Source organism: Anabrus simplex, chromosome 2 (genome assembly GCF_040414725.1).
Source record: "Anabrus simplex isolate iqAnaSimp1 chromosome 2, ASM4041472v1, whole genome shotgun sequence".
Classification (NCBI taxonomy): Eukaryota; Metazoa; Arthropoda; class Insecta; order Orthoptera; family Tettigoniidae; genus Anabrus; species Anabrus simplex.
In genome coordinates, this window is record NC_090266.1 from 586,735,362 (window position 1) to 586,752,705 (window position 17,344).

Genomic DNA, 17,344 nt, shown 5'->3' on the forward strand with positions numbered 1-17,344 from the left:
ATTTTCATATATTGGTAAGCTCAGATGCCGCACAAGTGGAGATTTCATTATTCAGTCCAATAGGAAAGTTGGATTTTTAGGATTTCAGATCTGTATTAAGAGCATGATAGTATTAGTGGAAAAACATGTTTTGTCAAGTAGTGCCCCTCTGAAGTATTTGCCTATGCATAAACTGAGCCAAGATCATGTTGAATTATTCTTTGCTTGCATCCGTCTCAAAGGAGGATGGAACAATAATCCTACTGCTCAACAGTTTTCATCAGCATACAAGAAATTGCTGGTAAATTCTCAGATAGGCACTACTGGAAATGGTAACTGTTTACCTCTTTCAGCAGTTTCAATAATGTCAGTTTCTTCTTCTGTACCGGTACCAAAACCTGTGGAGTTAATCAATGTGACTACAAAGGCTAATGAGATTATGGAGAATGTAGAGTATTCTGCCCTTCCTGATTATGGAGAGCATGATTACTTGTTTCTTCCTCATGCATTGTCACTTTGTGCTGAAGATGTTGTCTATTATATTTCTGGGTTTGTGGCTAGAAAGTTAATGTTGAAATTAAGGTGTGTAACATGTGTGAATTCCTTATTTATACTTGATCCTGATAGGCAGAGAAAGTCCCTGATATGTTATAAAGACAAAGGATTTCTTGTATATCCTTCTAATGACGTATTCAAAATATGCAAAATATGTGAGACCCACTTCAGGAGAAGTACTGCCGGAGGTCTTTCAGTGAACAGCAGCAAGATCCTGAAACTCAAGATCAACATCCTCCAAGATTTGTTAACTATGGAACTTTTCAGGTGCCTAAATGATCACTCAATGGAATTTGAGCGTTTTGACAATCATCTGTCCCACCTGATTCATGCTGTAGTTGATACTTACCTCAGTCCAAGAATCAAGCATTTTACCAAATCATTTGTCAGTTGCATTACCTCAAAAAGGCAGTTGTACAACAAACTTGTTCTTCTCCAAGGCCAGTAGGATAAAATGTATATAGGTTAGTACTATGACTTCTAAATTATGTATCCCCCTGTGGGTGGGGGAGGTAGAATAACACCCACGGTATCCCCTGCCTGTCGTAAGAAGCGACTAAAAGGGGCCCCAGGGGCTCTCATCTTGGGAGCGTGAGTTGGCGACCACGGGGCCCTTAGCTGAGTACTGGCATTGCTTCCACTTACTCGTGCCAGGCTCCTCACTTTCATCTATCCTATTCGACCGCCCTTGGTCAACTCTTGTTCTTTTCTGACTCCAAGGGTATTCGGTATCGAGGCCTAGGGAGTATTTCATTTTCACATCCTTCGTGGCTTTTGTATTCCTTTGGCCGATACTTTAATTTTTCGAAGTGTCGGATCCCTTACATTTTTCCTCCTAATTAGTGTTAGTGCCTTTCCTAGTGAGACCTAGTGTTTACAGTGCACTATGTCTTCTGGTATAGGCTAGAGCAATTTTGTTACTTTCATTGATCTGTCTCTGTCTTATCTTGGCTTTGACAATATGAAAGTGACTGAGGTATGAGCGATGCTAGTAATGCCATTTCTTATGCAGCCAGTCCCTGCTATGAATGGTGTGAAACTGTTGCTCATAGGGTCGGTTGGTGCATGCATTTCAGTGGGCTTGGCAGACTGATATGTAATAGCAACTTCAGGCTCGGTGAGGAAAGCAACGGGAAACTACCTCACTCCTCATTTCCCTGGTACTCCTCTTCAGTGATGCCTAGGCCATCTATTACAGCTGATGGCGAAGCTGTTGAGGATCCAACCAGCCTTCGGGCTGATGACTAAACATACAATTAGTGTTAATAAACTTAGATGATGGTTGCCCAGTTGTACTTCCTCATGAAACAGTAATCACTACCACCACCTCTAAAATATATATCCCCCTATGGGTGAGGATGATAACATAAGGCCTACGCTATACCCTGCCTGTCGTAAAAGTCTGTGTGGAGGTGTTCACCCATGGTATACCCTGCTTTTCACAAGAGGCGACTGGAAAGGACCCCAGGAGCTGTCAATTTGGGAGCATGGGTTGGCAACCACGGGGCCTTTAGCTGAATCCTGGCATTGCTTCCACTTACTTGTGTCACACCTCCGATGGTCAACTCTTGTTCTTTTCTAACCCCGAGGCTAAAAGAGGTTTTGAGGACTAGGGAGTCTTTCATTTTCTCGCCCATCATGGCCCTTGTATTTCTTTGGTTGATATCTTCATTTCTCTCTGATTAGTGTTAACAGAGAATGGTTGCCTAGTTGTAGTCCCTCTTAAAACAATAATCACCACCATGTGTCGTAAATGGCAATTAAGGGGGCCTTAAAGGGTTCTTATCTTCGGAGTGTGGATTGGCGTCCAAGGGGCCCTTAGCTGAGTCCTGTATTGTTCCCACTTATGTAAGAGAATGATTTAATTGATAGTTGTACTTCCTATTAAAACAATGACCGCCACTACCACTCCAAAATATGTAGATAGCAATAATGCTAAGTCTAGTTTGGTGATTAATTGCGCATTCCGCTCGAACATTCAGATTGCGGTATGCCCTTATTAACAGCCTACTCCTTATCTTGACTGATATCTGATGAAGATTTGCATGTCCTGTTTTTAAGATAACGGTACTCGGTTTATAGTACCGATAGTCAAGTAGCAAGAGAGTAGATTTAAGGCCGCGGGTCGTGAAAAACTCTTCCTTAGAACTATGTAAAAACAAAGCCTTAACAGGTATGTTTGCCGGAAAATTTTGTTACAGCTAATCGCCGTGTTATTTTGAAAACGATTGTACGTAATTATGCGATTCGAAGTTTCCCTGCTCCCGAGAAAATGTCTTAATTTGTATATGTCCACCACGTAAGAATAGCCATGTTTTGGTAACCATGGTGGGCGTGGCCGTTGGCTTCAAGCGGTAGCCACAGAGAGTAGTGTAGCGGGCAGCTCCCTGTATTCTTTACTCCCTGATAGCACCACTATACTACCAATATTGCCAACAACAATCAACTGAAAATTGTTCGTATTTACTTTGTGGCTCGCTTTTAAATGATCATATTTGTGTAGGGAATTTAAAGATCATAAGCACTATACGGAATGAAATACGTGCTCGGCGGCCTATGAAATTTAGTAGGCGGCCACTCGGTCGGCCAACGGAGCAAAGCAAGTCTGTGTCCCGCAGGCCGCACTCGTCGGCGGCGGGCTACGACGCTCGGTTTCGGCTCTCGAGCCAGCCAGCTCCCTGGTTGATCCTGCCAGTAGTCATATGCTTGTCTCAAAGATTAAGCCATGCATGTCTCAGTGCAAGCCAAATTAAGGTGAAACCGCGAATGGCTCATTAAATCAGTTATGGTTCCTTAGATCGTACCACTTTACTTGGATAACTGTGGTAATTCTAGAGCTAATACATGCAAACAGAGTCCCGACCAGAAGTGGAAGGGACGCTTTTATTAGATGAAAATCAATCGGTCGGCTCGTCCGGTCCGTTTGCCTTGGTGACTCTGAATAACTTTGGGCTGATCGCACGGTCCTCGTACCGGCGACGCATCTTTCAAATGTCTGCCTTATCAACTGTCGATGGTAGGTTCTGCGCCTACCATGGTTGTAACGGGTAACGGGGAATCAGGGTTCGATTCCGGAGAGGGAGCCTGAGAAACGGCTACCACATCCAAGGAAGGTAGCAGGCGCGCAAATTACCCACTCCCGGCACGGGGAGGTAGTGACGAAAAATAACGATACGGGACTCATCCGAGGCCCCGTAATCGGAGTAACTGTATCTGACATAAAAAGTAGTAGATTGGTGATTCTGATTGAAGGGTGACGTTCTGTATTTCATTTTTGTAGTGGTGCCAACATGAATTACAACTGTCAAGTGCAACCTTATATATATGCAGCATGGAAATGCTATAGGGATCGCCCACTGTGAGTCTCAAAATGGCGGCTTCATCAGTAACATTCGCGTCCTGACCTTTGTATACATACCTTTTTTGCGTATGCTCGAATTTGTGTGTAACTTATTGTGTGTGATGGACAGTCTGTGGAGGTTATATTGTCCATCAGCTGATTAAGAGTGTTCTTTCAGTATTACCAGTTCTAGTTTTGTGTAATTGTGAACTTGTGCCTCTATAAAGTGTTTATTATCCTAGCAATAATATAACAATATTACGTGTGTGCGTTACAACAGTTAACGAATATGATTTTACACTAGATAGATTTTTAACTCCTCCGTATTGTTTCGCTTAAATACCGCAAGGTAGCGAGTGTATAAGTTTACTTTTATTATATAGTGTGTATCTTGCATTCTGTCCTCTCAGGATTTGGCTGGTGCACCAAATTTTGACTGTGTTTAAAAGGCTTGAGGGAGTAAGATGGAGGCGGTGTATGTCGTGTGGTGGTGTGTGTTGTGAGGCACTATTTGTTTCTTATTGATAATGTCGTGGATGTGGGTTTTTATGAGCACAGTGAGGTTGAGAAGAGTGAACATTATTACACCGTTTTGCAAGAGGTGCTTGTTTTCTGATTCTTATTGGTGCTTCTAGGTTCTTATTTTGTGCGTTTCGGAGATTTTACAGAGTGAACCGACCTGGTTGTTAACAGTTCATTAAAGTAAGTAAAGTCTATTTAAAGTAACGTTAAGCCAACATTAACAACTGGGATGTTCCTTTGAATTGTACAGTTGTTGTCCACCCACTCCTATCCTGTCGTCTTAACCTCATTCTGAGCGAAGTATTTCACTTCGGTATAATAATAATTGTATAATATTTAACGAAGTTTCCGTTGTGTAGATGGATGGATTTTGTTGGTTGTGTCGTTTGTTTAACCAGTTATTAGGAATGTAGCAAGGATATGGAGATAAAGAATTTACGTAATGTACTTATACATTGAACGTTGGGTTTTGTTGGGTGTGTCGTTTGTTTAGTCAAAAGTTGTGTCTGTAGCAGTAGTTAGGAAATGGAGATGAAGAATTTTTTGTCTGGACTCATACGTTGGAAGTTTACTCTTACTCTTTAACCTCATTTAAATGTGTTTAAATCGCGGTTTACGAAGCAATTCTGTGCAGGGTGCAAACTGTTTCATGATGACCCTCTGTTTCATTTATCTGATTATGTGACATTCCTATGGATTTTTATGGATATTTTTCTATTTAAATTGGGGTCTCCTGTTTACTTTTGGAGTATGAATTGTAACTTAATTGGACGATTCCAACCTCTACTGTTGTGTTTATATCTGTTTGCATTGTTCTTTGCTATAATCACCATCACTATATATTTAAAATATTTATCTTTAATACAGCTACTGCCACATGACCCATTGTTGGGTTCTCCAGAATACTTACTTGGTAGCATGTACCCACCATTTGGCCCGTTCATCACATAACGTGTGTTCAGCATATACCAGTTTATTCTGCCATCTCTGTGTTAAGAAGTTCTGGCCTAAGATGGGGCCATCACAGAAGTTTAGGATGGAATTAATTTCTAAAGACAATAACGGTAAAAATAAATTTTAAATAGTTGGCCTCATGCTGTAGCTGTCAATTTTCATGGCAGTGTTTGATGTGCTAAAAATGAAACATACCTAAATGATATTCTTCCTTAACTTAATTGTTAACAGTATATAGCCAAGGAACTGTTTTAGCATTTAATCACAGCTGGGTTATTAGGTCGTGTGCCTGTACAGTGTCTTGACGGAAGTGTGCCATTTGGGATTGTTCTGGCATGGTATGCATGCTCTCTTTTAGCAGGTTAGCGATCCTTATTTGCTTAATTGGTGAGACTTAGACAGTCTGTCACTGCTAATCAATGTCTTGGTAAGGCATGCCTATCCAACAAGGGACGCTATGGGTGAAACGCTGTACACGCACATGGCCTAAAAATCTAAAATTACTGTGATTTTTTGCTATGCGTTTGTGGAATTATTGGCATTTTTAGCATTGTGAAACCTTTTCTTTCCTCACGAACTATAGCCATTTAATCTAGTATATCGTCGCTGCCGGGACAAAACCTCATATGTGAAATATTTTAGGTTAGAACTTTGGCCGGTTATGGTTCTGTCATCTAAGTTGCAATATTGTGCGAGTATTGTCAAGATATTCTCGCTCTTTATAATGTATGTGCTGGAGGTCAGTATATCTCCAAAAATATTATCACAGAGGAGGTTTTGTCCCGGCAACGACGACATGTAGCCTGTATCCCAACAACTAGCTATTCATTTCAACGAACACTCCTGAATGAAGTCTGACCACTTTTGTAGAGTGAATGGCACTATATACTGAATGGAGGCAAATAATTCGGTAGTACTGTAGGACAAAGGGGCCAGCATGTAGGCTAACACATTACTCGGTGAGATGAAATATTTGAATGTTACTGTAAAATAGTTGTGGAGGTGAGATGTGTTCATCGCCAGTACCGAGCGAGTTGGCTGTGTGGTTAGGGACACGCAGCTGTGAACTTGCATTCTGGAGATAGTGGGTTCGAACCCCACTGTGAGCAGCCCTGAAGATGGCTTTCCGTGGTTTCCCATGTTCACACCAGGCAAATGCTGGCCATGGCCACTTCCTTCCCACTCCTATCCCTTTCCTATCCCATCGTCGCCGTAAGAACTATCTGTGTCAATGCGATATAAAACCTATTGGGAAACAAAGTTCATCACCATTGCTTGCATCCTACCATCCTGCACTTCAAAGAAACTTATTTTTAAGGCAAACAATGAGAAATCTTGCAGAATTACACTCAACCCTCCACTGCACACCCCCTACCATTCAATGAATTTTATGAAGTTAAGCGTGTATCATAGAATTCAACACAGTTGGACTAATAGCCAACTTTGCTGTACTAAATTATCCTAGTTTAAGCTAATTCTAACTTTGTATGCGTTGCACGATCGTAAACGATGTGGGCTAATGGCTGACACGAAACAGAGCCCCTGCTATGCGAGGGCTCACTTCGTTTGAGAGGCTCTCTGCTTAACACCCCTGATGTGTTAGACCAATAATGTAAACTACGGACAACAAAGGTGAAAGATTACAGCCTTGTCTAACTCCTGTAAGTACACTGAACCAAGAACTCATTTTACGGTCAATTCTCACTGCAGCCCAATTGCCAACATAAATGCCATTGATTGATTTTATTAATCGACCCTCAATCCCATAGTCCCCCAGTATGGTGAAAATCTTTTCCCTTGGTACCCTGTCATATGCTTTTTCTAGATCTACGAAACATAAACACAACTGTCTATTCCTCTCGTAGCATTTTTCAATTACCTGGCGCATACTGAAAATCTGATCCTGACAGCCCCTCTGTGATCTGAAACCACACTGATTTTCATCCAACTGCCTCTCGACCACTGATCGCACCCTCCCTTCCAAGATGCCAGTGAATACTTTGCCTGGTATACTAATCAATGAGATACCTCGATAGTTGTTGCAATCCTTCCTGTTTCCTTGCTTATAGATAGGTGCAGTTACTGCTTTTGTCCAATCTGAAGGTACCTTACCAACACTCCATGCTAATTTTATTACTCTATAAAACCATTTCATCCCTGCCTTCCCACTATACTTCACCATTTCAGGTCTAATTTCATCTATTCCTGCTGCTTTATGTTAGTGGTGTACATTTATTTACCTTTCTTTCCACTTCCTGAAACGGAATTCCACCATCATTTTCCTCCTTCCTGTGAGCTCGGTTGTTTGCAACACCACCATGAAGATTTCCTGTTACGTTGAGAAGATTTTCAAAATATTCCCTCCACCTGTCCATCTATTATGAGTTCACCTGAATTACCCAAAACACTGTTCATTTCTTTTTTCCCTCCCTTCCTAAGATTTTTTATTACTGTCCAGAGAGGTTTCCCTGCTGCTTGACCTTTCCTTTTCAGGTTATTACCAAAATCTTCCCAAGACTTATTTTTAGATTCAACAACTATTTGTTTTGCTCTGTTTCTTTCATCGCCGGGCTGAGTGGCTCAGACGGTTAAGGCGCTGGCCTTCTAACCCCAACTTGGCAGGTTCGATCCTGGCTCAGTCCGGTGGGGGGGAAGGTGCTCAAATACGACAGCCTCATGTCGGTAGATTTACAGGCACGTAAAAGAACTCTTGCGGGACTAAATTCCGGCACCTCGGCGTCTCCGAGGACCGTAAAAGTAGTTAGTGGGACGTAAAGCAAATAACATTAATTATTAATTAGTTTCTTTCATCTACGTACAATTCCCTGTCTGCATCAGCCCTTGTTTGGAGCCATTTCTGATTAGCCTTCTTTTTACAAGCTGCTCTCACTTTATCTTTCCACCAAGATGTTCGCTTTTTCCCACCTTTACACACAGTTGTTCCTAGGCATTGGCTTGCTGTTTCCACTACAGCATCCCTGTATGCCACCCATTTCCTTTCTGTATCCTGATCCTGCTTACTGTCCACCTTTTGGAACTTTTTGTTAATCATATCCATGTACTTCTGTCTAATTTCCTTATACTGGAAATGAAATGAAATGGCGTATGGCTTTTCGTGCCTGGAATGTCCGAGGACATGTTCGGCTTGCCAGGTGCAGGTCTTTTGATTCGACGCGTATAGGCGACCTGCACGTCATGATGAGGATGAAATGATGATGAAGACTACACATACACCCAGATCCTGCCAGGAATCGAAGCAGGGACTCCTGTGACCAAAGGCCAGCACACTACCCATTTAACCATGGAGCTGGACGTCTTGAAGATTTTCTACCCTTATTCATTTGCAGACAGATTCTTTTTTTTCTCCATCCTAGGCCTAGAGATACTTAGTTCATTACAGATCAGATAGTGGTCTGTATCATCGAAAAATCCACAAGAAAAACCCGTACCTTTCTAACGGATTTCCTGAATTCAAAGTCGATTAAGATATAGTCTATTATGGATCTGGTACCCCTACCCTCCCATATGTAGCGGTGAATACCGTTATGCTTGAAGAATGTATTCGTAACTGCTAAACCCATACTAGCTCAGAAGTCCAGCAAACCCTTCCCATTCCTATTAGCTTCTTTCTTTCTTCCCCACATTTACCAGTCACCCTTTCATATCCTTCAGTTCTATTTCCAACTCTCGCATTGAAATTGCCCATTGGCAGTATCGTATCCTTGCTGTTCACCCTGACTACGATGTCACTCAATGCTTCATAAAACTTGTCAACTTCATTCTCATCTGCACTCTCACATGAATACACTGAGACAATTCTCATCCTGATTCCTCCACTGCCAAATCTACCCACATCATTCGCTCATTTACTTGCCTAATAGAAACTATGTTGCGTTCAATAGTATTCCTGATGAAGAGTCCTACCCCCATACTCTGCCCTTCCCTTTTTAACACCGTCAATTACACTTTATAATCTCCCTTTTTTTCCGTGTTATCTCCCCTTACCCGAATATCACTTACTCTAGCACATCGGTATGCATCCTGTTTGCTGACTCGGCCAGTTCTACTTTCTTTCTCCCATAAGCCCCATTAATATCGATAGCTCCCCATCGAATTCCATTTCGTTCGCAAAGTTGTTTGTCTCAAATATTATTACAGTATTATAAGTCCACCTGTTTGTATTGTATTGAACAGGTGGACTTATAATATTGTAATAATTTTTGAGACATACGTCAACTTCAATACGGAACCAAAATGAGAATAGTTACTTGTAACGCAAAGTTGTTTCCGAGGAGTCCCTCGCCTATCAAATGGGAGTGGGACTCCATTACTCCCATAGGTCCGAGGGTTGGTTAAAATGTTTTGAGCTCGGTAAATTCATGAAGCAAGATGCTACCCTACTTGCACATAGTCCAATTGAGGATCTCTCCTCTAACGGGTTAGAGACCACGGTGGATTGTATAGTTCTAGCTGCCTGAGCACAAGAAGGACCACGACTAAGAATGTGTCCGAGGTGTTCACTCCTATTCTGTAGAAACTGGTATTCAGACTCTCAGGACCACGAACTAGACCACTTAGCTGTTGCCCATGGTTCACAAACTTAGGACGGGACTACAGTAACCCACACTTTGTTTTGGAGAAAAAGGAGGGATTTCGTTCATTATGCATTAGGCTCTTGATTATCCGCTTTGCAGGTTAGCCATGGTGTTATAGAAAAATTAAAGAAAAAATAGAGAAATTCAAGACAAGTTCCAAGCCCTTTTATTGCACTATACTCTATCACAACATTGACACACAGCCTCTTACCTGTCAAACGGTTAATGTACAGGGCAATGGTCCTTACTGTATTGGAGTTCAGTTTAAATAACGAGAGTACACAGTAATGGTTTCTGTTAGTGCAGAGCAGTGTCGAAAAACATAAACATGTAGTGTTGTTGCTACGGCAGAAGCTGGAAATGGTGAGTAAACTTGAGGAAGGCAGCTCTGCACAGTACGTTTTTTTTTCATACAGCATGGGTGAAACAATCCAGGATATTTAGAGAAACAAAGACAAAATAATATGTTCTGGGTGTAGCTCCAAGGATTTGTCAAGGCAGAAAACAAACACAAAAACGGATATAACTATATTGGAATGGTTTGTTTAGAAATGGGCAGGAGGCTAATCTGGCATTAAGTGCACCAAAGGGCACAATATTGTCTTGGAGATTGAAGCCAAATCTAATGCATAGTCTGGGTAGTTAGCAATAAAATGAAATGAAATGTCTTATGGCTTTTAGTGCCGGGATATCCCAGGACAGGTTCGGCTTGCCAGGTGCAGGTCTTTCTATTTGACTCCCGTAGGCGACCTGCGCGTCGTGATGAGGATGAAATGATGATGAAGACAACACATACACCCAGCCCCCGTGCCATTGGAATTAACCGACTAAGGTTAAAATCCCCGGCCGGGAATCAAACCCGGGACCCTCTGAACCGAAGGCCAGTACGCTGACCGTTCAGCCAACGAGTAGGACAGTTAGCAATATTTAAACAAGCATTAGGTACTGTATATTAGATCATTTAGTTCCGTTTAACTCCATAGTAATTTATGGAGCAAATTGCTATGCATTTATTGCACATCAAGTTACCAGAATAGAAATCATGTTTCTGTGCAAAATGTGTTGTTGATATACACTGCAAAAATAGTTTGGAGTATCAAGGATGCAGTGCAGTAATGAAGTTTTGATGTTTATTGTATCATAGACGCACACAACCTCGAAATATAAACATTAACAAACTCAAATTTTCTTTCAATATCTAATGCAAATAAACAGTAATAATGAAAAGGAACAACTTGTCAGTTTTATTTTTTCTTTGATTGAAGGTTGTCCCTTCACTCTCTCTGTCTTGCTCCCCCTCTGGCTTTGTTCAGGTCTCTGATACACTGTGGCACGCTTGTGATCAGTACATTTTCATCTCGAGGATGTCCAGTAAATTAGCTGACCAATTCATATGGTTGATACCTGCCTCCCTTGTGAAGTTCCTCACTGCTGCAGCTCGATGTGAGTGAGCATTATTTAAGACCTAATAATTGGTTTAATGATCCAACTTACTGGGTGGCTGTATCAATACGGACCTATATAATGAAATTTGTAAATTGCGAGATTGAGCATTGTCGTTGAAAAAAAAAATGAGTTGAGCACCATATTCATCCCTAAGGGAGACTGAGGGAATTGTGCGCATTTAAGCAAGACTCTCATAATTGGTAAGCCGTAGTGTTAAGCACTGGAAATACTTCAGTTGTGTGTGAATGTGTGTGTGATGATGTTATGTAATAATGTTTTAACTTTATCACTTGTAATGCTAAGCTAGTTAATAGTAAGCTCAACATTTAGTATTGTAAGCCATGGTGTTAAACACTGGAAATACTTAAGGTGTGTGTGAAATTGTATATTATGATGCTGGATTTAGAATGTTAACCTAGTAGTATTTCTTGTCGTATTTTCTTTCCTTGGAATTTATTTATTTATTTATTCAGGATCTGCAACAGCATAACGCCGAATTACAAAGATGTTGTACCTACTCTTGTTGTTGTAGTGGTGTTGTTGACTAGTTAGGTTTTAACTTTATCATCACTTGTAATGTTAAGCTAATAATAAGCTCAAACTAGCCTATAGTTTTGTAAGCTGTAATGTTAACCACTGGAAATACTTAAGTTGTGTGTGAAATTGTATGTGATTATGGATTTAGAATGTTAAACTAGTAGTGTTTCTCGTAATATTTTCTTTTCATGGAATTGTTTCTTGTAGTTTTGTTGTTGTTGGGTAATTAGGCTATGTTTTAACTTTATTATCACACTACTGTAAATGACCATTGCCACTGGGATATTTCCCAGTTGCGATGTATTTGATAATAATAATAATAGACAAGCAGTTATAGCCTTACTAATTATTTTTGATGCATTGAAACAAATTTAATACAAAATTAAATTTCATGGACTATTTAAAAACCATACAAATATGCATTTATGCACATGTATTATGGAGGAATATCGCACAGTATGCGTATATGAAATAAAAAACTTAAATACACAGGTGGGTAATCGGAATGAGGAGATATAGGCTAAGTTAGGAATGAACACAATGGTTGAAGCTGTATGCATAAACTGGCTTCGGTGATGGGGTCATGTGAGACGAATGGAGGAGGATAGGTTACCTAGGAGAATAATGGACTCTCTTATTGAGGGTAAGAGAAGTAGAGGGAGACAAAGACGTTGATGGTTAGACTCGGTAAGTATGTATGTGTATATGTATATATAAAAGAGGTATAGAACTAAATGAGGCCACAGCACTAGCTGCAAATAGAGGATTGTGGCGACGTTTAGTAAATTCACAGAGGCTTGCAGACTGAATGCTGAAAGGCATAACGGTGTATAATGATAATGTATGTATGTAAATACACAGTTCAACTAAAGATACTGTTCTTTTGGAACACAGCTCTGTGTGGTACCATCGGCAAATTTTCTCACACAATTCACAAACACAATTTTCATCTGGTTCGTGGAAGTACTTTCTGTTGCATAGCTTGTTATAAAATCCATGGACTGCGGAGCGCATTGTGGTATGCCACAGTTTGTAGGCAGAATTCATCCATTCTCACATCATCATAGCGTCTGTTCAGTAAAAATCTATCTATATATTTGCTTTTCTATCCTGCAATTCCTGACATAAAGCTTGGTATTGTGTTATAGAAAGTAATGGTATTGTTAATTGCAGTTCTTCTACATAGAACGGTTGTCTTGTGAAATCATAGGTTAGTCTCTAAGGAGCATTTTTTGTTTACCGGGCAGAGAGCTTTTTTAAGATACCTCGCCTTCAGTCTTTCTAGTGTAGCTAGGTTATTCTTGATAGATGTTCCCAGGTAATGTCTAAGGTGTTTGTCATAATGTCGGGGGAGGGGGAATCTTGATGTGGAATAGGGCTGTTGCTGTCTCTATAGATAATTGTCGAAGGACCTTGATGTTGTTCATTGCTGCAGCTGCTCTGTCTCTGATATGTTTACTGAAAACTCTTCCACTTGTTTAAAAAGTCACATCTAAGTACTTGAAGGAATTGACCCTGGCAAGTTCAGTATTCTTGTACTTAATGTTCTCTGCAGCTGGGGGGTTTTTCACCTCTTATAAATGTCATTTGAACAGTTTTCTCTGCATTAAGTCGTAGACTGTTTATATCCGACTAGGTAAGAGTTTATCAAATGCTTCCTGTAGCTTTTTATGTGACGTTGAAGCTAAAGCCATGTCGTCAGCATATAGATAAAGACACAGTCACTGACAACTGGTTCAATGGCATCCTTAGTGGCAATGTTGAACAGTATCGGACTTAAAGGATCTCCCTTTAACACTCCTATCATCTGCTGTATTACCTCTGATCTCGACAGGTTGTCATCAATGTAAATAAAATTTCGTGTGCGAATTATTCTGCAATAGATAGTGATCCTGACCTATAATTTGCTCCTGTTTACTTATTAATACAGTCCGGTCTAATGAGTCAAGTGCTTCAGTATAGTCTATAAACAGTAAATGGAGTCTTCCTCTTGGAAAACGGAGAGCTTTGGTAATGTTTTCCATTAGGCATCGAATAGTGTGAGTGGTTGAGCGCACTTTTCAGAAGCCAAATTGTTCATCAGGTATTACTGAGTCCGTTAAAGCTGTTGGTCAGTTGAGTTTTAGAGTAGACAGGAGCTTAAGCCCTGTATTCTCCAAAGCTATTCTGCTATAAGAATTTGGATCATCCGTCTTGCCTTTGCCCTTGTATAGTAGTTTGTGATAGAATAACTCCATGTATCTGGTATCTTAGACTGAGCAACACACTGGTTAAGTAAAACTCTCCAGGCCCCAGCAGAATTCCGCTACTTTCCTTGAAGCGTTCGTTAAATATGCCATCTGGTCCACATGCTTTTCCGCTTTCCATCTGGGTAATAATTTCATTTACTTCTTCAATTGTAAAGGGTTCTATATTTATTGCAGCGTCTAGTGTAGTCCCTGAGTTGAATCAGGGTATGGCCTGGGTCTGTAACATAGATGTGAAGTGCGTCGTCCATCTGTCCGTGGGTATTTTTCTGGAGAACTTTGGTGTCCTTGATTGGCTTTTCCTTGGTTTGTTCCAGTAATGTCCTCCGTTGTGCTTTGAGATATTTGCTCCTCCCAACTTGGAGGATTTCTTTGTCTTCCTCTTGTCTGCATATTCAAGTTTTGATTCTGATGTGTTTATCCTTAACATTTTGTGTAAGGAGTGCAGAGCGGACCTTCTAGACTTATACACCATTGTGTATACTGTATGGTATAGATCCTTGTGACTTTGGTTTGCTTCCATTACAGTTGTCTCCAACTGGAGGTGTGTACCATCTGGATCAGGATCTGGTTCTTTTACAGTGCCTTGAATTATGTCTTTCCTCTTTTGTAACTCTGTAACATCCTGCTTCCTAGATAACAGATTTTATGGTGGAGGAGGATTTGCTTTTTTGATAATTAATATTGGAGATAGGTTCTTCTTGTAAATGCTTCCTTATAGGAAAGTTCTTCTTTATGCCAGAATGTATAACCTGAATGTTGTAGTTTGTGAACACCAGATATATTGCACTTCCCCCATTATGAGAGAGGTAGGTCAATTCCTTCATCGTATTAATGCGAGTAAGGCTCTTCTAAATACTTACGCCGTATAGGTAGGGGACGCAGAAAAAGAATACACCCACAGTATACCCTACCTGTCGTAAGAGGTGACTAAAAGGGACTCCCCCAGGGGCTCTCAACTTGGGAGCGTGGATTGATGACCATGGGGCCCTTAGCTGAATCCTGGCATTGCTTCCACTTACTCATGCCAAGTGCCTGACTTCCATCTATCCTGTCCAACCTCCCTTGGTCAACTCTTCTTCTTTCCCGACCCCGATGGTGTTAGAGAATTCGAGGCCTGGGGAGTCTTTCATTTTCCCGTACTTCGTGGCCCTTGTCCTTCTTTGTCCTTTATTTCATTTTTTGTCTTCTCTCTCTCTGACCCCCTGTGGGTGGGTGACACAGATGAAAAATACACCTATGGTATCCCCTGCCTGTCATAAGAAATGACTAAAAGGGGCAACCAAGGGATGATGTACTTAGAACCATGAGGCTCTTTGTAATTAGTTCCATTGCATGAGGAACACCATGGGTCGACATTACTTGAGATTAGTACCACCATGCAACGATCACCATGGATTTATGTTACCTGTGAGTAGTGCCATTATGTGTCACATAGCATAGGTCAAACCAGTCTGTGGCCTGATGACTCAAACAACCACCACCATGGGTCTACATAACCTGTGATTAGTACCATCATGTGAGAAACACCATTCGTCTACGTTGGCTGTGATTAAGTACCACTATAGGGGGAACACCATTATTCTCTTCTACTACAGTATTATGAGGAGTATTATGAATTTTGGACCCCTTTTGACAACATCTCTGAAAATAAGGAATTGTGAATTGGATCCATTGACTCTTTTTGGATACATGGTCATTTTGTAATCTTCGTTCATTTTAGATTCTAGTCAGTGGATACATTTTGAAGTTTTAATTATCATGTAATTTAGTTACACCTCGTACCACTAGGGGCTGATGACATAGCTGTTAGGCCCCTTTAAACAACAATCATCACCCCCTTTTTAATGCCCGTCAAGTGCACTTTATAATCTCCTATCTCTTCCTCGTTATCCCCCCGTACCCGAATATCACTAACTCCTAATACATCCTGATGCATCCTCTTTGCTGACTCAGCCAGTCTAGGCCTACCTTCTTCCATAAGTCCCATAACATTATAAATAATGGCGTATGGCCTCCGGAGAGGCCTGGTGCAGGTCTTTTTCTAGTAGACGGCCTATTAGGTGACCTACATGTCTGTGAAGATGAGAGCCCTACCTAGGATGATCTCTAATGTTGAATACGCCACACACACACCCAGCCCCCGAGCCATTGGAATTAACCAATTAAGGTTAAAGTCCCCGGCCGGGAATCGAACCCGGGACCCTCCGAACCGAAGGCCAGTACGCTGACCATTCAGCCAACAAGTCGGACCCCATAAAATTGATAACTCCTCATCGAATTTCATTTCGTTCACCAAAATATATCCAGGGAATCCCTCTTGTCAAATGGAAGTTGGACTCCATTACTCCCATAGGTTCGAGGCTTATTTAAAACGTTATGACCGTGCTCGATGAAAATTCTTCGAAGGAGGATGCTACCCCTACACGCATAGTCCAAGTGAGGATCTCTCCTCTTGCGGGTTAGGGACCACGGTGGATTTTATGGAAGGCCATGACTCGGAGTATGTCCAAGATGTCCACCACTTTTCCATAGCAACTGGTATCCCGAATGTCAGGACCACTTACTAGGCCACTCAGCCGTTGCCCATGGTTTACGAACTAGATCGTAACTACAGTAGCCCACATTACAAACCACTTGGATGAATCTGAACGAATAATTTCCAGAAAGATTTGTGGAAAGTGGTTGATTTGGTGTGATAAATGTTAGCTCCCTATTTCACAGACATTTACTGAATCATGCTGCCCATGATTTCAGTGGCTTTGGGGCCTATGGGAATATCAGAATTTGACTGGCTGGAACACTCAAAAGTGGCATGACAGGCCAACTGGAGGTGTAATTAGAATCACTAAAGTGTATGGAAGAAAGAAGGAAAGTCAAATTGACTACGTCAGTAAACTGGATGTATGCAGTGTGAAGAATTAGTGATAACCTTGTAAGGGAACGAGAAACGTTCTTTAAAGTCAAAGGTTACAGGGAAGGATGTGGATTGGAATTGTTCATTGGGAAAACTATTGTAGGACATGCTGTCTCTTTTTGTCATGTAAATAAATGAGAGTTGTTGGTACATTAGGATTGTTTCCTTGTATTCATCCTTTAAAAGAGAACGTGAGGATGATGTGGACAGATTTTATGAGATACAGTGGTACAGCAGTAATGAGTCAACTGCA

The 17,344-nt window shown here is 41.1% G+C and overlaps 1 protein-coding gene across 1 annotated transcript in view; it reads left to right on the forward strand.

Moving 5' to 3' along the window:
* Positions 1 to 4,295: 4,295 nt before the first annotated feature.
* Positions 4,296 to 17,344, forward strand: part of Nuak (Nuak family kinase 1) — a 585,653-nt gene continuing 572,604 nt past the window's right edge. Inside the window, exon 1 of the mRNA XM_067140970.2 lies at positions 4,296 to 4,576. The gene's annotated coding sequence lies outside the window, so the exon portion shown is untranslated. The remainder of the gene's footprint in view (positions 4,577 to 17,344) is intronic.